The following is a 21,405-nucleotide window of genomic DNA, read 5'->3' as shown; positions in this document are numbered from 1 at the left end:
ACCAGTTGCAGAGGTGAAACCCCCTAGCCCAGGCACAGGCTGCAGGCCATTGCCATGCCATGCAGGCACCAGGCACAGACCGATCACAGACAACGCAGTTGTTCGTGAGCTACTGAAGCGTTCCGAGGCAGCAACTGCTGAGGTGGGTCAGAGATGGGTCCTGAATACATTTGATCTGGGTGTCTGCATGAAAGCCCTTCCCATCATCTGGCGCTGGCCAAATGAATTTGCTAGTCATGTAGTAACGATTGGACCCTTCCACACATCCATGAACTACATCGGGATGCTCACTGGACACAAGATGCGTGGTTCTGGATATGCAGAGATTCTCTTTGAGGCACAACTAGTAACAAGTGGATCTCTCAAAGGTGTTCTCAGTGGAAAGGCCTACGCAAAGTCCCTCTTTTGCCTCAAAACAGTGTGTGAGGCAATGGAGAGGCTGTTGATGGAGAGATTCACTGAGGAGGAGAACATCATGATCTCTGACCCTGCTGTGCTTCTCAGAATGACCCAGTCTTGCAACCGAGAGCACCTCGATGAAGCCCTCAAAGACCCCTCAACTCTACTCCTCATCAAAAATTTGCATAAAATTTGCATAATTTTGCATAAAATTTGCAGCAGTAATTTGCATAAAAATGGTATGTGGGACATGTTTTCAGCTTGGGGCCATAGCTAGTCATTTTCTACACATTTTTTCCAATCTAGAAACACTGATTAGAAGTATATCTCCGGGGGGTGCAGGGGGACCTAGCCTTCCTACTAGACTACTATCTTGGAGGCTCAACAGGAATGTGGTTATACCTTGGAAACTTGGAAAGTTGGTTTTATTTTGGAGACTCTACATGTGGGGTTCATCTTGGAGACTCTTTGGATTCTAAAGCAATGAACAATGTTCTTTGTTTAATGACGCTTGATTTAAGCAATATCAAGAAAGTTCGCGGAAGAAAATGCTGGAAAATTCTTTCTTCCCATTTCTACTTCTTCAAACTTGAAAGCCTTGAAAGACAGAATTGGTGGGAAGAGGAAAAAAAAAAAATGAAATACGTATTTTTTAAAAAGGAGAAAAAAAAGATTATGTTAGGGTTAGGGTTAGGGTGGGATTTTGAATGTGAGGGTTAGGGATGGGGTTGGGTTAGGGATGGGGTTGGGTTAGGGTTGGGATTTTGAATGTGAGGGTTAGGGTTGGGGTTGGGTTAGGGATGGGGTTGGGTTAGGGTTGGGATTTTGAATGTGAGGGTTAGGGTTGGGTTTGGGTTAGGGATGGGGTTGGGTTAGGGTTGGGTTAGGGATGGGGTTGGGTTAGGGATGGGGTTGGGTTAGGGATGGGGTTGGGTTAGGGATGGGGTTGGGTTAGGGATGGGGTTGGGTTAGGGATGGGGTTGGGTTAGGGATTGGTTGGGTTAGGGATGGGGTTGGGATGGGGTTGGGTTAGGGATGGGTTTGGGTTAGGGATGGGTTTGGGTTAGGGATGGGGTTGGGTTAGGGATGGGTTTGGGTTTGGGATGGGGTTGGGTTAGGGATGGGGTTGGGTGAGGGATGGGGTTGGGTTAGGGATGGGGTTGGGTTAGGGATGGGGTTGGGTTAGGGTTTGTATATTATTATGACTCACTCACACATACACACACACAAAAGTTAAGCCCCAACTGAAAAGTTGAGGGATTCTGTGTTTGGGGTTCACAGATCTCAAGAACGAATCCCCATTGTACACACAAAAGTTAAGCCCCAACTGAAAAGTTGAGGGATTCTGTGTTTGGGGTTCACAGATCTCAAGAATGTATCCCCATTGTACACACAAACAAAAGTTAAGCCCCAACTGAAAAGTTGAGGGATTCTGTGTTTGGGGTTCACAGATCTCAATGTATCCCCATTACATTTTATTTATTTATTAATTATTTTCAAGGGTATCATCTGCTTACTTGTGTTTTTTGTAATTCTTGTGAGTAAAATGAACCCAAGATTTCTTCCCCATTCATATCATATAATTTGTAAGTCCAAGGGACTGTATCCATTACATCAACAATTTTGAAAAATTCATTAGTCCATCTCTTTGTATAACCTTTCTCAAAATGGCTTTTCCATTTGAAAATTCTTACAATATCACCAACTTTGAACTTGGGCTTTCTCAAATTAATCTCCTTTTCATATTCTAATTTTGTAAATGTTTCTGATGGTTTTGATTTTGTTGATGAATGAACGGTATTATTGTAATTATCTACAATATCCTGAATTAAATATACCCATTGTTGAGAACCGAGTTGTGTGAATTTTTTTTATAATTTCTCTTTCAAAGTACGATTAAAACGCTCAATAACAACTGCTTTTCCTTCATTAAAGGTGCTGTATAATTTAATACCCTCCTCCTCAAGAAATTTCATAAATATTTTGTGAGAGAACTCTGATCCCTCATCAGTCCATAACTTCTTTGGTTTCCTTTTATCCCTATCAAATATTAGCTTAAAGGCTAACATTAAAGTATTACCTCTCTTGTTTTTCAAAGGAACAACCTAGGCAAATCTACTCCTCAAATCAATAACGGTTAAAGCATACCTGTATCCCTTATCATTATTTAGTTCGATTAAATCAGCGGACCATATGTGGTTGGTGTATTTAGAATAAACTTTCCTTCTTTTAAACTTTGTGATTATAGGTTTATGTAATTCATTAGCCAAAAGCTCCTCAGTCTTGATAACATCATTGGAGTTTAATAGTTTTTTGGGGAATAACCAAGACCAAGTTTCAATTTAGCACTTATCATTTTTTTCACAATAAACCTATCAACTTTCTCTCTCAATGTAGGATTTCGTATCAAGGACAAATTATACAATATTTCTCTGTCTGCTTCATGTTTTTCATTCAATGTAGTGGTATTCCCATAAGCAATATCATGCTTCATACACACTTCATAAACCCTATTTATAGGCTTGGACCAAGGTTTAGGATTGTCAGCCTCATCTAATCTTTTATCCAGGGTTGTTCCAGGACCACAGAAAGAATATCCAGGAAGATGTAGTTCCCCAGGAATTCCAGTTGTTGTAAATTTACTTCCTGACAGAAACTTTTGTATGTCTCCTCCACTTTTCGGAGAGATGAATTGGCACTTTTTAGAGCCACACACTTGACATATTCCATTTTGATAAACTCTATTATTTTTAGCTTTAACATCAGAGATATTTTTAGATTTGGTTTTCTTTTTACATTTGAGACAATAACTCATATTTATTTATCAGAAAAATTCTGACAGAGTATCAAAACCTTTTTGGTTTTCAACATATACATTTCTATCTTAATTTTTAAAACATAAAGAATCCTTAGGAATGCCTTCACTCTCTCCTCCATTTATTTACAAATAAAAACGAACTAAAGTCAATAACACCAACATCATCAACTATATGACCTTTGTCTTCTTCATGTAAATCTCCTCGCTGAACTCATCTCAACCATTTTTAAAATCATTATCTTAGTAAGAGTCGTTAATTCTTTATTTTCCTCTTCGGTGCGTTGAGATTGATTTATTTGCTGTAATACACTCAATCTTTTACGAATCTCACTGATTTCCATCTTTTTATATTTTTCCTCCCTCTCTCTTTGCTCCCTTTCCTCCCTCTCCTCCTTCTCCTTTTTCTCCCTCTCCTCCTTCTCCTTTTCCTCCCTCTCCTCCTTCTCCCTTTTTCTCTTTCCTCCTTCTCCCTTTTCTCTCTTTCCTCCTTCTTCCTTTTCTCCCCCTCCTCCTTCTCCTTTTTCTCCCTCTCCTCCCTCTCCTTTTTCTCCCTTTCCTCCTTCTCCTTTTTCTCCCTTTCCTCCTTCTCCTTTTTCTCCCTTTCCTCCTTCTCCTTTTTCTCTCTTTCCTCCTTCTCTTCTTCAACTCCTTCCTCATCCCTTGCTACCCTTGAGTTTGAGCCCCAAAGAATATTATACATATACTCATCTGGATTTTGAGATATTCTTGTATCTATAATTATTTTTCTCATAATAGGATACCAATAAGATTTGTTGATGATTTCTAAAAGAGTTTTATATTTCATAACTTTGAGAAGTTCATTTTTATTTAATATTTTAAACAAGTCTCTATTTGTGGGTTTAGCAATATCAGTATAAGTCCAGTTTTTTATGACAAAATTCCCATGTATATGCTCCAAATCATAAGGTATATAATACCGAGCACCCTTTTCTTGTAGGTATCCTTGAATACAAAAATTATAATTCTCTTGTAGTCTTCTTCCTGCCATTTATGTATCAGAAATATATGTGAGATTAATATTATGACAGGTAATACCACCCCATCTTCCCACTACCAAATCGGTTTGTATTCCTCGGCTTTCTATCCTTATCTCATTACCTTCCTTCTTTGTCATGCTAACCATCGCTATACTATCATATATTTTTCTTTTCTTAAAATCATGTATTTGTTGTTAACTAATTGTACTTCCACATAAATCCTTATCCTCGCCAAGTGGATAATATTCTTCTTTACGAGACTGATTCAAATCATGTAGGTCTTCTAAGTTTATTGAAAAATACCAATTATACCCGAAATCAGGCATATCATACCCCCATTTATTAATTCGCATATTAACTACATGTCCTTCTTTATAAAATTCAATTGTAAGCAGGTAGTTAAATTCAATGAGGAAAGGTGTATGGTCAGTATAACCAGGTGTTGTGGTTGTAAATTTTACTTGTTTAACAAAACGTGCTGTTTTCTTTAAAAATATATATTGTGATAAATCACTGAATCTAATTAAGTCATTCGCATCTGTAGGGTTTGGATAATTGATTAATTTATAAGTATTCTTCATATTAATATTTTTACTTATACTATATTTTTGTCGTTCAGCCTGTGCCTTTGTATAATAATTTGATAAATCAATATCCTGAGAGGGTTCTCCAAAGATAGAACCATCTTTTCCAACATAAGTCATTTATATTAGATTAAAAATGATATCATAAAAATTTTCATTATTGTTGAGTTGAAATAATACATATAAACATAATTGACCACAACATTTAGAATTAATTTATTGAACTTGAAATGTTTGATAAACACCATTCTGTAAGAATTGTATTACTTCAACAGGTGGTGGCATACCATAACTATCAAAATAATATTTATCCTGACTATTATGAATACAAACCCAATGAGAACCATTCTGTGTGTCTAAATTCATAATAATATTTTTTGTATTCTTGGACAACTTTGTTAATTCATCTTTCATACAGATTACCACATTATCAATTTTTAGTTTTTTACAATACTTAGCTAGTTCTATATTTGACGTTGTATTCTTTCCAAATTGTTTAAACCATTTATCCATTTATTTATGAGAAAGATACAATCCATTACCCCGTTTAGTTAGTTTAACACCCGCTTGAGCGATAGAGGAAAGCATATCTCCAACCAACAATCTAGCTTTATCAGGTAGACTTTCAAGTTTTTGAGCAAAATCTACAATTACACCACTTCCACTAATTTGTTTCTCCAACTCCTTGTTATGTCTTTCCAATTCTTTTTGAGCTTTTAGTTGTGCCTTCCTTTCGTTTGCAGTTTTTACCGCTGCTGAAATACCACCAGTCAATGCTCCCGCCGCACTTAAACCAGCAAATAAAGGAATTAGAAATGGGAGAAATCCTCCCTCTTGTATTGAATATCTCTTTAACATAGGTTTTGTCATTTTAATTTTAAGTGATCCAGCATCATTTAGTGTTTTTACCTGCTCTCTTGTGAGTAAAACATCAATTCTTACTGCTCCTTTTCTTTGAATTGTATTAACATTAATAATACAAGGCTTTTGATTTTGAATGCAAGATGTTAATTTATTAAGATTGATTTGATTAACATATACCGGTTCTTTCCTACTCATTTATTTATGAGAAAAAATCTATGTGATATTAATCATAACACCATTATCTGTATTAATCTGTAATTCTGTTTCTTCCAAAAGCAAACAATATGCATTAACCTCTTCACTCTCCCATCTTTCAATGTAAAGAGAAGTATCCACTCTATTAGACTTTATAGTTTCTTTTTGAGAACTCAGGTCAATTGCGTAGATCGTATGAAGTTTTTGAAACGCAACCATATCCAAAATAGGGTCATTATTAACGTTGCTTTCACGCACATTTTGGTAAGACTTGTAGGCTTCTGCATAATCATTTTTTTCCCAATCAATTTCCAATCTATCTCGTGGATAAAATGTGCCATCAAGAGAAACCCGAAGTTGTTTCACCTTAGCATTATCACTCAGCGCATTATTCTTATCAGTACCGTCCTCTCCATCTGGTTTTTTAAAAAATGAGCCATAGGTATCGTGGCTTTCCTTGAAGAACCCCCAAATTCCAAGTGTAGGTAGTGTGTTCCAGTTTAACGTGTTGACATCTTCTTTTAAGGTATGATACATTTAGCGGTTTCTTTGAGTTAAGTCTTCTGTTTAACATCTCTTCCGTTTTAAGATTAGGAGTATATTCGCTGATATACCAACACAAATCATTAATAACAAATTTATTATTATCACCAAAAGCATCTTGAGCCCCAAAAAGCAATCTATTTACATTATCATTCCTTTGTAGTTGAAAGCTAATTTTAAGCCCATACAAAACTTTATCATAATCACAAAATCCAAATATACCTTTAAGAGGTACTGCTACGGTAAAACTATTCTCTGCTTTTGCATCATCATTATACATTGCCTTCCTTTGACTATAACCAGGGTCAGCATTTGTTCCCGTTGACATATCAGGAATAAAACCTTCAACAACTCACTTACCCATTCTATCACGAAACGAATATAGTGTAAATTTCATCATTTCAGATGTAGCAGAGACATAATCAACCGCTTCAACCTCTTGTGTTCCAATATACAGGCGAACACTATCAAACATTTTCCAGAAGAAATCATTTACGAGTGTAGCATTAGTGTTATTCGCAGCCTTAGTGAATTTAAATTTACACAGCAAGAAACTATCAGCGAGATTCAAGTAAGTTTGTTGATTATTTATTTCAAAACTTTTTGTTCCATTTGAATTCCAGTCTGTTCCTGTTATAGCATTTACCTTAAAATAGTCTTCCTTTTTCGTGGAGTTTGAAATGATAATTGTATCATCCAAATCATAGATACTATCAATCGCTTCCATACTTGTATTTATATAGCATTAAAATCGTTGAAACCCTGACCCAAGTATTTTCATGATTTTTTGTCGTTCTTGTGAAGACAGTTGAGTTTTGCCTTTTTTAAATTTCTTTGATTGCTTGTAATTTATGAGACTCCTTTTGAGCATCTTTTATACTCTTTATAGCACCCGCTACATTTCCTACGGCAGAAGCAGTTGAACCAATTAGGTCTTTATGTTGAAGAATGGTTGAACCAATACCCATAAGAGTATCAATTATCCCATCTCCTTTATTTCTAAATTGATGAGCTACACCTCGTTGTCTCTTAGGTTTATAGTATCCTCTCCCAAGAAACATACCTTCACCATTATAGTATGGTGAAAGGTACATGCCCTCCCCTGTAATTATTTTATATTTTCCCAACTCGTGTTTTCTCACAATAACCATTATTTATTTATCAAAAAAATTCACGAAGGTGAATTCTGATGGATATAATTTCTTCATTAAAGGATATCATACGATTATCTTGGTCGGTTATCCTAAAATTTACTCTGTATATGGTTTTTCCTGACACAGGTAAATAAACAAGATTTTTGGGTTCCATATTAAATTTATAACCAATTGGTGTTGAGTATGCGCTGAATGAAAATATTGTATTTGTTTTTATTCATCCGTTATAAGCACCATCAATCAAATCACTATGAATTAACACCGAATTTATACCGGAGGATGTTTGAATGACATTATCACTGAAAAACGTCCCGTTCGTTTCAATCTTTTTTTAGGAGAAACCCAACAACTCTCTAAATGATTTATCAATTGTGAAATCCACTTTATAATTATTTTTAAGTTTAATAGTTGATTTTGAAGTGTGTTTTTGAATATCTATGACAATATTTTTTGGTTCATCACCTTGTTCTTTCATAAGGCGAGAGACTTCAGAAGATATTTGAGAAATCTCGTAAGCTCCAGGTGAAATGGTTATAGTTTTATATCCACTTCCTGGATTATAACTAAACTTGTTGTTTTTCTCTGTGATATTAAAAAGGGTATTGTAAGTCTCCATTGACAACAAAGAAGCCTCATATTCTTTTGTGGGGTTAAGTTGTAGTGGGTAAGGGAATGAAGCTGTGTAATCACTCATTGTGAAATTAAAACTAAGAATTGTGCTTCTCATCTTATTTAATATCTAATAAAATATCTTTGTATTGACATTTATTAATTATTTTCATGTTCATCAACTGGTCTAAAATGGCTGAGGCTTCATTAAAACAATTGTTGTTTCCAGCCTTCTTACTACCCAACAGCAATAATAGTCTATTAACTAATTGTGATGGGTCATTTGGAAGAAAGCTAACACCCAAACCAAGCTTACTTAAAGCATCAATAATATGTTTCTCCTTCTCATTCTTCTTCCTTTTACCAGCAACAGAAACTCCATAATCAAGTGCGTTTAGCAACTCAATATATACCCTGTCTTCCGCATTTTCCGTATCAAGTGGTTCCTCAAAATAAGGTGAATTAGTATATCCATCTTTTGTTCGAAGAAACATTAATCTTGGAGTTAATTCAACATTTGGTTGAACAGAACTTAAGAACATCAATTTATCATTAAATATCAATAACTTTTCTTTCACAAGATGGAACTGTGCTGGTTCTTCTGTTGGAATGAGACCTGCTCTGGTTTTTGAACCCACCGAATATTCATTGTTTTGAAGAGCTTCCACAACATAATTAGGGGGTTGATTTACCTCCTCAAGTTTCCGAAATAATCCTTCACCATCATATTCTAATCCTCCAAGTTCTTGCTCTGTCATTTGACTAAAATCTTTGAGCATTTGAAGTTTTTTCGGAGTAAATTCTACCATGGGAACTGTCGGTGAAATCGTTTGTTGAGTTTTTTAAAGTGGTTTAAAAAATTTCTCTTGTTTTCTTTCAAAGGCTTCTTCACCAGTTAGTTTCTGTCTCCGTTCTTCTTTATCTCTTCCTGTTGCTTTACAACTTTTGAAACCAACTCTTGATGTTCTTTAAACTTTCTTGCTCTTTCTTCGGTATTCATCTTCTGTATTTATTTTTTGAAAAATATCATTTAATGAATTGTAAAGGTCAATGGGAAAATTTTCCTTTTCTTCGTCATTATAGTAAATGTGTTGAAATAAAAGCTTTTCTTTAAATATTTCATCAAATTCTTTGTTGGTATTAATATGAGTTGTTATTTCTTCTTCACTAATACTTGTATCTCTGCTTTTCATACGTTTGCGTTGAGTCTCCTCATCGATATCAAAACAGAATGATAAAATCTTATCCCCATCACCACACAAATGTTTAATAATTTGTCTCATTCCTTCAGGATTGTTTTCTAAAATCCCAAGACCATTAGATTTTACTTTATTTAACTCACTCTTACAATGTGAATATTTTGTAGAACCAAGAGAGACCAATCAAATATTTGACCTTCGTTCCTCAATCGCATATGTTCCTCCATTGAAATGTAGTAATAATCTTTCCCTTCTATTTCTCCTGGTCGCATTGCTCTGGTTGTAGTACCTACAAAACGAATCATAGGGTGTTTAAAAAAAAAAACTTACAATCTTTTCATTTTTACTATTCAAGAGTTTAGATTCATGAAAGTTCTTTCCTGAAGCAGATTTACCCACAAGATTAAAAATATTAGTTGTCATTTATGTGTGTAAAATATCAGTTAGTATCTCATCTTGTTTCACAACAATATATTTATATTTTCCAATCGTGTGTTTCATATAATTTTCAAATTCTATTTTTACTACATAACGTAGAGCAATTATCTCTCCAAAAATTATTTACATCTATTGAATTTAATTTAAATACAATAAAAGTATTGGCATTGTTTCTTATTGAGCGTCGAGTGAGTTGAAAATATGACTGACTCAGATAAATACAACTACAAGAAGAATGTCTCCCTCTTGTATAATAGCTCTCCATTACTGTTTGGTTTCTCTCATTAACACAATCATCAAAGATAACGAGGTTCTTTTTTGATTTATCTAAATCTTGAGGTGAAGGTATATCATCCGTATTATCACTGAGAATACAAGTTATGGGTTTTGATTTTGATTTATGTGTATCACAAAATAGTTGTATTATATCCTCAATGTTGGATTCATTTAGTTTGTTTTGAAGTTTAAATAAACCGATAATGTCTTCCTTTTTAAGACCCGCATTAAAACCTTGTGATAGTAATTGTAACTCGGGTTGAAAACTTGACTTCGTAAAAATTATTAAATTATCATAATCTAAAAAGTTGGGGGTAAGGAGCATCTTTAAAAGCAAACAGGTTTTTCCACATCCGCTTGATCCGACTATTAGACATCTTAATGAATTTGGAAGATTTTTATGGTTGTTAAATTTTATCTTGTTTTCCCAAATGGGTAAAAAATCATTCATTTATATATTTGGAAAACAAGTCATCTAACTTTTTTTGAGCTATTTTAGAAACTCTATATTTTATCCTGAGTTCAGGTTTAATTTCAAAATAATTCATTATTTTATTTATATAGTATCTTGTATTAACATTTCCATTAAAATTATTTTGAATAATAAATATCATTAAACCCTTATGCATTTCCTCAATACAAAGAGTCTCTTCCCTTGAAAGAAATGGTGTATTATCATCATAATACTTAACATTCATCTCTCTTATTAATCTTGTAAAGTAATTCATTTTTGGTTCTAATTTAAAAGAGTTATATGTATTTTTATATTTTTTATCATCATTAATTAGAAGATAATCACAGAAAATACATTGTTTATATGAACCCTCATTATTAAGCCCTATTCTATCACAAGCTGGACAATTCTCTAATTTATCATATGGAGAGTCTGGAAATTCTAAATATCCTTCAGAACTTATCATATTTATATGGTAAATTTTTACTTAAACTAAACGCAAGCTTATTCGTTAATAAATACAATGTTTCAAAGCACAAAAGACAAATTTCAATCAATCTCTACTTTGGTGGAAGATATAGAAAAATATGTCAAAGATGTTAAATTGAACAAAGATAAATATGAAAATTTTTGGGTAAAACTAGTTATGGAAAATAACATGAGCCCCTCTATTTCATTTAAAGGAAGAGCTCTAACTATACCTGGAAAGACATCCATTAAAGTAAATCGAACAAAAGTTTCTCCTCTACTCCTGGCAATTTATTCAAAGCTTGAAAAAGTGATCGATCGCGATACTTTGAAAAAGAATGATAAGACCATCAACAATACTAGTGGAGAAATTTGTATATACTTTAATAATCCAAAGGGTGTAGATCTAAGTAAAATGAATGATGTTAATATTTATGGTGAAATGTCATTTCGTTCTATGATAGTTAGAGATTATTTAAAGATAACTTTTGATATTAAAAATGTAGAGATTAAATCTGTTAATGAAAGAAAGTATATAGATATTGATGGGAATATTTTTCCTGCTAATTAAATATGAGTCATTACAGCAGTGAAGATTTTACTATTTTATTGAACTCGGACGATAGTGATGATAGTATTTTTTTTTTTTTTTTTTTGTTTTGTTTTGTTTTGTATACAAGATCGAGGCTCGTTAAAGAGCGAACATTAATCACACAGAAAGACAAACCGACACATAAAACATATAACATAGGGAGCGGTAGACAAGATGGGGAGAGAGGGGGAAGGACACAAACACAACATTTGAGAGCAGGGACCGAGAGACATGGAGACATCGAGAGATCTGAGAGAGGGCGAGGGCTTTGGGGGGGGGGGCGTGGGAAGGGGGCAGTAGGAGAGGTATAAAACATATGGACACTGCCAGGACTTCCAGGAAAGAAGTTGGAATTTCAAACAAGGTGGATCTGGGTTGAATTAGCGGGGGTAGAAAAGATCAAGGTTTTGGATGGGGGAAGATAAGAGATGGTGGTGAACAGCTGTTTTAAAGACCTGGAGGGAGGAGTGGGATTGAAGGGAGTGAGGGAGTTTGTTCCAGAGGCGGGAGAAAAGAGGAATGAAAGAGTGAAGGTGAGCGGAGAGCCGAGATTTCGGCAGTTTAACCATCAGAGGGTTGCTGGCAGATCTTGTGCGACCTGTAGGAATATTTGGGGGACAGAGCACAGAGAGAGCTGGGGGTGCAAGGCCGGAGAGGAGTCGGTAGAAGACAGAAAGACCACCTACCTGCCTGCGGTGAGTGAGTGAAAGGCCCTCAGAGATAGCTTCATCGCGGGAGATTCCAATAATTCTGAAAGCTTTGGTTTCAACAGCGTGAAGCCGAGCTAGGTGTGAGGCAGGAGCACCGGCCCATAAGGGAGAACAGTATTCCATTGAGCTGCGGATGAAAGCCTTGTATGTGGTGAGGAGCTCAGGTGTGCCGAGGAAGGACTTCGCACGACGGAGGATGCCCAGTCGGCGACTGGCTTTGGAGGCCAGCTTGGAAATGTGGTTTTCCCAAGAAAGATCATGGCAGATAGTGAGACCCAAAATCTTGAGCGACAGAACTTCTTGGAGAGGATTGTTGAGAAAGTAGATGGGAGGGTTGTCCAGTCGATCTTTTCGGAGAGACATAGTAAGAGTGTGAGATTTGTCAGGATTGAAAGACATGTTCCACTTGTTTGACCAGTCTGTGATTTTGTCCAGGTCTTCAGAGAGTGAGGAGGCAGCAGACTGCCGATCTGAGGGAAGAGGAATGGAGCGGCAGAGAGTGGAGTCATCAGCAAAGAGATAGAGAGGATTTTCGAGAGAGTCAGAGAGATCATTGATGAAGACCAGAAAAAGCACGGGGCCCAGAACACTGCCTTGGGGAACTCCAGCCTGAACAGGAAGAGGAGATGAGAGAAACCCATTCAGGGCCACACGTTGACGAAGACTAGAGAGGAAGTCCGCCAGCCATGCGTGGAGATTTCCATGGATACCAAAGGAGGAGAGTTTGGTGAGCAGAGCGGGGTGCCAGACCGTGTCGAAGGCACGTGATATGTCGAGGGAGACAGCTCTAATTTCCTGTTTGGCATTGAGGACCTCCATACATTGTTGAGACAGCAGAAGCAGCATGTCCAGAGTAGAGTGACCTGGTCTGAAACCAAATTGATGATCAGAGATCAAGCCATTGGAGAAGAGGAAAGATTTCATATCAGAAGCAATGATGGATTCCATGACTTTGCTGATAATTGGGAGAAGGCTGATTGGTCTGTAGTTGCTAGGATCTGTTTTTGCACCTTTTTTGTGCAAAGCGGTGATGTTGGCTGATTTCCAAGCAGATGGCAGTTGACCTTGAGCAAAAGAGAGGGTGAAGAGAACAGAGAGAGGGTGAGATAGAGCAGCAGAGCAGGATTTTAGGACCCGTGGGCTGATGCCGTCGGGTCCAGTTGCAGAATCAGAGTCGAGGGTTGACAGAAACTTTTCCACCTTGTCAGGAGGAAAGGACACGGAGTCCAGGAGCAGCAGGGTACGACTGGGTATGGTGGGTACAGAGAGGGATGGGTTTGGGACACAAGATTTAGAGGCAAACACAGAGTTGAGGCATTCAGCTTTTTCACGTGCGGAGTCGGCTGTGTAGCCGTTTGAGGTAAGGGAGGGGATGGAGGGGGAACAAACACCAGAAACGGATTTGACCAGATGCCACCAGGATTTGGAAGAGGGAGACAGATAAGAGAGTTCGGTCTTGAGAACGGAGAGATATTGTTTCCTGGCTCTCCTGAGGGTGGACACACACTTGTTTCGGGCTTTGTGAAAGGAAATGAGATTTCCTTCCGTTGGATTTGCTTTCCAGGAGACGAAGGCAAGTTGTTTCTGGGCAACAGCCTCACCACAAGATTCCGTGTACCATGGACGGGAGGAAGGGTATGACAACTGAAGACGAGATGGGATAAATCTGTGCATGAGAGAGAGCAAACGAGATGTGGATTTCATTGAACTCGGACAATGGTGATGATAGTATTTCATTGAACTCAGATGATAGTTATGATGCTAATAGTTTGTGCTCAAATGATAGTTATGAGAGTAGCTTTATTGATGACTGAGTATGATTCTGAGTATTCATGTGATAGTTATGACTCAGATGATTCTGAGTTAAAAAGTGTTTTAGTTTAAGTATAGTTTCATATATAAAAAGCCTGTAAAAAGGCACTTTCTTCTATAAGTGTTTTACTTTAAGCACAGTTTCATCTTTAAAAAAGCCTCTAAAAAGGTGTTTTACTTTAAGTATAATTTTGCTATATAAATATGATCAAAGCAACGTATTGCGACATTTGTGAACAAGAATATAAACAATACAAAAGACACCTTGAAACTAACAAACACACATTTAATCTACTTCACCTACTATCTCCTATTCAGAAGGAAACAAAACACCGTTCTGCCTTAATAAAAATATCCTCAAGAAAGGCTTCGAAATACATCTTAAAACAAATCAACATTTATCAAATTTTATTACAACTAAAAACAGTGATGGAGCATTCAAAGGACATATTAAAATAAGAGTCTTTGACTTCAAACCTCCCGAACCAAATTCTATAGTTGATGCTGTAGAAATAGTTAAACCTGCTGTTCAAACATTGATTGAAAAAACACTAAAAGAAATGAAACCACTTAAATTTTATATGGGAGTAAAATTAGAAATGACAAAGGACGAAGGAGTTATAGATACACCATACATGAGAACTGAGCCACACTTTATATCTTCATATCAAGATTTTAAAACATCAGGAGTCTATAATGAACTTATTAAACAAGAGCAAGATGTGGATAATTCAATCGTAGGAAGTGGATTCAATATAGGAAAAATTATTTTCATTGACATTCATATTCTTAAATCAGATCCTCTAAAAGCTTCTTCTTACATTGATTTACCTAGTGTTATCAAAAATAGAAAAGCAGTTATCAATATCAAAAATAAAGACAATAAATGTTTTCTCTGGTCTATTCTAGCACACTTACATCCTCCACATTTTCATGATGAAAGAGTATCTCATTATAAAAAATATGAGAATATATTAAATACGAAAGATCTAAAGTTTCCTATGGCTTTAAATGACATTCCTAAATTTGAAAAGATGAATAATTTATCAGTTAATGTTTATGGTTTAACAGAAACAAACAACATTCAGGTTTTAAAGCTTTCTGACAATTGTAAACAAACTCATATTAATCTTCTATATTTTAATTCAGAGGAAAATTCACATTATACATACATCAAAGATATTGCTAAATTAATAAAACCACAAGTATGTAAAAGAACAAATAAAATATATATTTGTTTGCGTTGTCTTAACTTCTTCAATTTACAAGAAAGATAAGATAAACATTCAAATTATTGTGGTAATCATAAATCAATGGTAATCAATATGTCGAAAGAAGGCTCGAAGATCACATTCAAAGATGAAAAGAAAAAGATCAAACATCCATTTGTAATATATGCTGATTTTGAAAGTATTCTAGAAAAAATAAATACTGCTTCTCCAGATCCAAAAGAATCATACACAAATAAATATCAAAAACATACTCCTTGTGGTTTTTGTTATGATATCAAGTCATCCGTTGGTGATAAATATAACAAGTTAGAGGAGTATAGAGGCTCAAATACCCCAGAGGAGTTTGTGAAATGACTAGAAAAAGACTGTGTTCGATTAACCAAGATAATGAGAGAAACCAATAAACCAATGTCCTTGACGAGTGATGAGAAAAGGGAATTTAGAAAAAACAATGATTGCCATATTTGTGAGGAAAAAATTGGTGGAGGTCTGAAGGTTAGAGATCATTGTCATCTCACTTGTAAATATAGAGGTCCGGCTCATCAAAGTTGTAATATTAATTATAAACTCCCCTCTTTCATTCCTGTCTTTCTTCATAACAATGCTCATTATGATACGCATCTATTTATTAATGAACTTTCAAAGACATCTGGACACATTTCAGCAATTCCTAACACAGATCAGAAATACATTTCATTCACAAAAACAATTCACACATCTCATATTACTCATATCAGATTTCCTGATACATTTAAATTCATGGCATGTCCATTGGCTAACTTGATTCAAAATCTAAAAGAGTTTCCATGTCTTTCAGAGTATTTTTCAGATAAAGATTTACTAACACAAAAGGGAATTTACCCCTATGACTATATGGACTCATTTGAGAGATTCAATGAAACACAACTTCCTTCAAAAGAAAATTTCTATAACAAATTAAACAAGTCATATATCTGATATAGATTATGTACACGCACAAAATGTTTGGGAAAAATATAACATCAAGAATCTTGGCGAGTATCATGATTTGTATCTCAAAACTGATGTGCTTTTATTGGCCGATGTATTTGAAGCCTTTAGATCTGTTTGTCGCACTGGATATGGATTGGATCCTGCTCACTACTACACAGCACCTGGATTGGCTTGGAGCGCGATGTTGAAAATGACAAAACAAGCTTTGGATTTGATAACCGAAGTTGATATGCTTTTGATGATTGAAAAGGCAAAAAGAGGTGGAATTTCACAAGTCTGCTCGAGCAGATACGCAAAAGCAAATAACAAATATCTTCCAAATTATGATTCAACGAAAGAGAGTTCTTACTTGATGTACTATGACGCAAACAACTTGTCTGGCTGGGCAATGTCTCAAGCTCTTCCTTATGGAAAACTTAGATGGGTAAAGGAAAAAGACTACAAAAAGGTTTTACAAGATGTATGTATCTCTACACAAAAAGAAATGGATGATTCAAAGGTTGGTTATTATTTTGAGGTCAATTTAAAATATCCTGAAGAACTTCATATCAAACATAAAGATCTTCCATTTGCTTGTGAGAAAGAAAGTCCAAAGAAAGAATGGTTGAGTGATTATCAACGATCGTTTGATATAGGTGAATCAACAGAAAAATTACTTACTACATTATATAACAAGATAAATTATGTTCTACACCAAAGTAATTTGCGACAATATTTATCAAAAGGTCTAAGAGTAGAGAAGATCCATAGGGTTCTAAAGTTCAATCAAAGTCATTGGCTAAAGGAGTACATTGATTTTAATACACAAAGAAGAACAGAGTCAAAAACAGATTTTGAGAAAGACTTTTATAAATTGATGAATAATGCGGTCTTTGGTAAGACTATGGAGAATGTGAGGAAAAGACAAATTATCAGACTATCAACATCTTGGAAACAAGCATCAAAATTAATTAATAGACCGAGTTTTATAAGAGCCGAGGTCTTTTCTGAGAACTTTTGTGCGATCCATTTGGTTAAAGAGAGTATTGAAATGGACAAACCTATTTATATTGGAACATCAATTCTTGATTTATCAAAGTCATTAATGTATGATTACTTTTATAATAACTTGAGGAAAAAATATCAAAATGATGTTCATCTACTTTATATGGATACAGATAGTTTTATTTTGAAAATTAATACTGATGATGTTTATTCAGACATGAAAAAGGACATTAAAATCTATGATACAAGTAATTACAGTCCAGAGAGTGAGTTGTTCTCTTCTAAAAATAAAAAGGTGATTGGAAAGTTCAAGGATGAATTAGGAGGAAATGTTATGAGTGAATTTGTGGGATTGAGGTCCAAGGCTTATGCTTATAAATACATTGTGAATAACGTTGAAAAGACTGATAAGAAGTTAAAAGGTGTAAAGAAAAATGTTATTAAAGAAACAATAAACTTTAAGGATTATTATAACTGTTTAACAACAAAGAAAGAAGAGTTTAGAAAGATTAATGGAATAAGAAGTTATAAACATAAATTATATACAGAAGAAATAAATAAGAAAGCATTGGGGGCTTTTGATGATAAGAGGTTTATTTTAGAAAATGGAATTGATAGTCTCCCTTATGGTTATATAAGTATATAAGTGATAAGTTAAAAAGGGGGTTAGGGATTTTAACGAGCTACCGCCGCCTTTTTTTACTATTATATAAATGATAGAACCAAGTATCAACCAGACTAAAGAGTGGAGGTGTAATCAACCTTGGTATATAAATGGAAAACATAATGAATGTGAAAAATATCAAATAAGACTTATTGAAAAGGCAACTGGTAAAAAAGTTCACAAAACAAATAAGAGAATTAATTTAAATATTGGTGAGTTGGGTAAAAAAGATGGAAATATTTTTGAGTGGATGGAAAACTTTGATGGCTGTCAGGAAAATATATACTTTAATTTAAAAATGGTGTGTGGCACTGGCCGTGCTCAGACAAGAACATTGAGGGAGGTTTATCATTTTATCTTAGCTCAGTTAAAATATCTTGATAAAGAACCAAACTCAAACATCTTCTTTGTTAATGTATTAGATGGTGATGGAAGTGGTAAGAGAATTAAATTATTTCCCACACATAAACAAATATTTGTAGGATCATTGTTTCAGTGGTCTACTAAACAACAATGATCATTGATAGAAAGAGTAAAAGGCCCATAAGACCAAGGGGGACAGGAATGGAGGTGTTTATGGGAAATGAAGAAAAGTGATGGTGAGAGGAAAATTTACATGTAAGTGAATGGAGATTTGGGGCAGTCCCAGGAACAACATTTATCATCTACTCTTGAGAATTACCCTTCATAATTACCCTTCATAATTACCCTTTAGAATTACACTTTACAATTTTCCTTTCCAATTACCCTTTAGAATTACCCTTCATAATTACCCTTTATAATTACCTTTTAGAATTACCCTTTACAATTTTCCTTTAGAATTACCCTTTGTAATTACCCTTTAGAATTACACTTCATAATTACCATTTACAATTTTCCTTTCAAATTATCCTTTTGCATTGAATGAATGAATGAATGATCGTTTTAAGGCCATTTTCCCCGCTAGAGCGGGGGTTAGCCTTGCAGGCCCCATGACAATCATGGTTCCCTGTTTGAGGCAATATTTTTATGGCCGGATGCCCTTGGATTACCCTTCATAATTACCCTTTAAAATGAACATTTATAATTGCCCTTTAGAATTACCCTTTACAATTTTCCTTTAGAATTACCCTTTAGAATTACCTTTTGGAATTACCCTTTATAATTAAACTTCAGAGTTACCCTTTATATTTACCCTTTAGGATTAGACTTTAAAATTAGCCTTTAGAATTTGCCTTTATAATTACCCTTCAGAATTACCCTTCAGAATTACCCTTTAGAATTTGCCTTTATAATTAGCATTTAGAATTACCCTTTAGAATTACCCTTTAGAATTACCCTTTAGAATTACCCTTTAGAATTACCCTTTATAATTAACCTTTAAAGTTACCCTTCAGAATTATCCTTTAGGATTAGACATTAAAATTAGCCTTTGGAATTAGCCTTTAGAATTACTCTTTAGAATCACCCTTTAGAACCCTTTAGAAATATTCCTTTGGGATTACCCTTGAGAACCCTTTAGAATAATCCTTTAGGATTACCCTTTATAATTAGCCTTTCGAATTACCCTTTATAATTAGCCTTTATAATTACTCTATAGAATCACCCTTCAGAACCCTTTAGAATAATCCTTTCGAATTATCTTAAATAATGATCGTTTATAATTACCCTTTACAATTTTCCTTTCGAATTACCCTTTGGAATTACCCTTTAGAATTAACATTTAGAGTTACCCTTTCGAATTACCCTTTAAAATTCGCCTTCATAATTGCCCTCTATAATTAGCCTTTATAATTACCCTTCAGAATTACCCCCTTAGAATTACCCTTTATAATTCGCCTTCATAATTTCCCTTTATAATTAGCCTTTAGAATTACCCTTTAGAAATCCCCTTTATAATTTGCCTTCATAATTGCCCTTTATAATTAGCCTTTAGAATTACCCTTAAGAATCACCCTTCAGAACCATTTAGAAATAATCCTTTTAGTTTTACCCTTTAGAACCCTTTAAAATAATCCTTTAGGATTACCCTTTAAAACTAGCCTTTCGAATTACGCTTTATAATTAGCCTTTAGAATTACTCATTAGAATCACCCTTCAGAACCCTTTAGAATAATCCTTTCGAATTACCTTTTAGAACCCTTTAGAATAATCCTTTCGAATTACCTTTTATAATTACCGTTTATAATTACCCTTCACAATTTTCCTTTAGAATTACCATTTAGAATTAACCTTTAGAATTACCCTTTAGAATTACCCTTTAGAATTACCCTTTAGGATTAGACTTTAAAATTAGCCTTTAGAATTAGCTTTTATAATTAGCCTTTAGAATTACCCTTTAGAATCACCCTTTAGAACCCTTCAGAAATAATCCTTTTTGGATTACCCTTTGGAACCCTTTGGAATAATCCTTTAGGATTACCCTTTAGAATTACCCATTGGAACCACTGAATGGATCAGGACGCAACAGGACAATGGAGAGTGTGAGCGGTGAAACACCAAAGGCAATGTTGAAGGCCAAGAGTGACTTGGACAAAGACAAGTGACAGACTTGGACAAACAATGAGTGTAGTGAGGTATGAGAGGCAGGGCAGGATGCATGTGGTGGAAAAAGATGGATACAGAAGGAAAACTGGAGATTTGGAAGGATGATGGATTGGTGTGGAAGGGTGTGGGGAGGGGAGGGGGAGGGGTTAACGAGGAAAGAAACGGTAATGGTTTTGGATCGGCGGTACGATTTGAGATGGTGTTGAACAGCTGTCTTGAAGACCGGGAGGGAAGAATGAAATTGAAGAGAATGTGGAAGTTGGTTCCACATGCGGAAAAAAGAGGAACAAATGAGTGGATGTGAGCAGTGGCCCTGGATTTAGCTACCGTAGTTTCACCAGAAGGGGGTTGATGGGAAGACCATACACCACCTGCACAAACCTGAGGGGCAGGGGAAAGGACAGAGCACATAAAGAGCAGAGGGTTCAAGACCAGAAAGGAGGCGGTAGAAGACAGAGAGACCATTGACCTGTCTGCGATGGCGAAGCGATGGGCCCATACACTCAGATTCAGCATGGGAGATTCTAATGATCTTGAAGGCCTTGGTTTCCATGGCATCAAGCTGAGCAAGATGTGAGGCAGAGGATCCAGCCCAAAGGGTAGAGCAGTACTCCATTAATTTATGGATGAAGGCCTTTTGGTGGAGAGGAGTTCATGTGTGCAAAGGAAGGACTTTATACGACGGAGGATGCCCAGTTGGTGGCTGACTTTGGAGGCCAATTTTGAAATGTGGTTTGCCCAACAAAGATCATGGCTGATCGTGAGACACAGGAGGATAAATGACTGAGCCTCCTCCAGAGGGTTATTAAAGGGGAAACCAAATGCTCAGCCTTCCTCGACGCTAATCTATGCCTTGATACCCTACCAAATAGATATGATGTGTCTTTTTCGATTTGTAATTTAGAAAGGGGGTA

At 35.4% G+C, this 21,405-nt stretch overlaps 1 long non-coding RNA gene across 1 annotated transcript in view; it reads right to left on the bottom strand.

Moving 5' to 3' along the window:
• Positions 1–807: 807 nt before the first annotated feature.
• LOC144893324 (uncharacterized) overlaps positions 808–21,405 on the bottom strand; it is a 64,796-nt gene continuing 44,198 nt past the window's right edge. Inside the window, exon 4 of the long non-coding RNA XR_013624390.1 lies at positions 808–855. This is a non-coding gene — a long non-coding RNA (uncharacterized LOC144893324). The remainder of the gene's footprint in view (positions 856–21,405) is intronic.

This window comes from Myxine glutinosa, chromosome 8, assembly GCF_964187855.1.
Source record: "Myxine glutinosa chromosome 8, kmMyxGlut1.1, whole genome shotgun sequence".
NCBI lineage: Eukaryota > Metazoa > Chordata > Myxini > Myxiniformes > Myxinidae > Myxine > Myxine glutinosa.
This window is presented reverse-complemented; position numbering and strand designations above follow the sequence as displayed.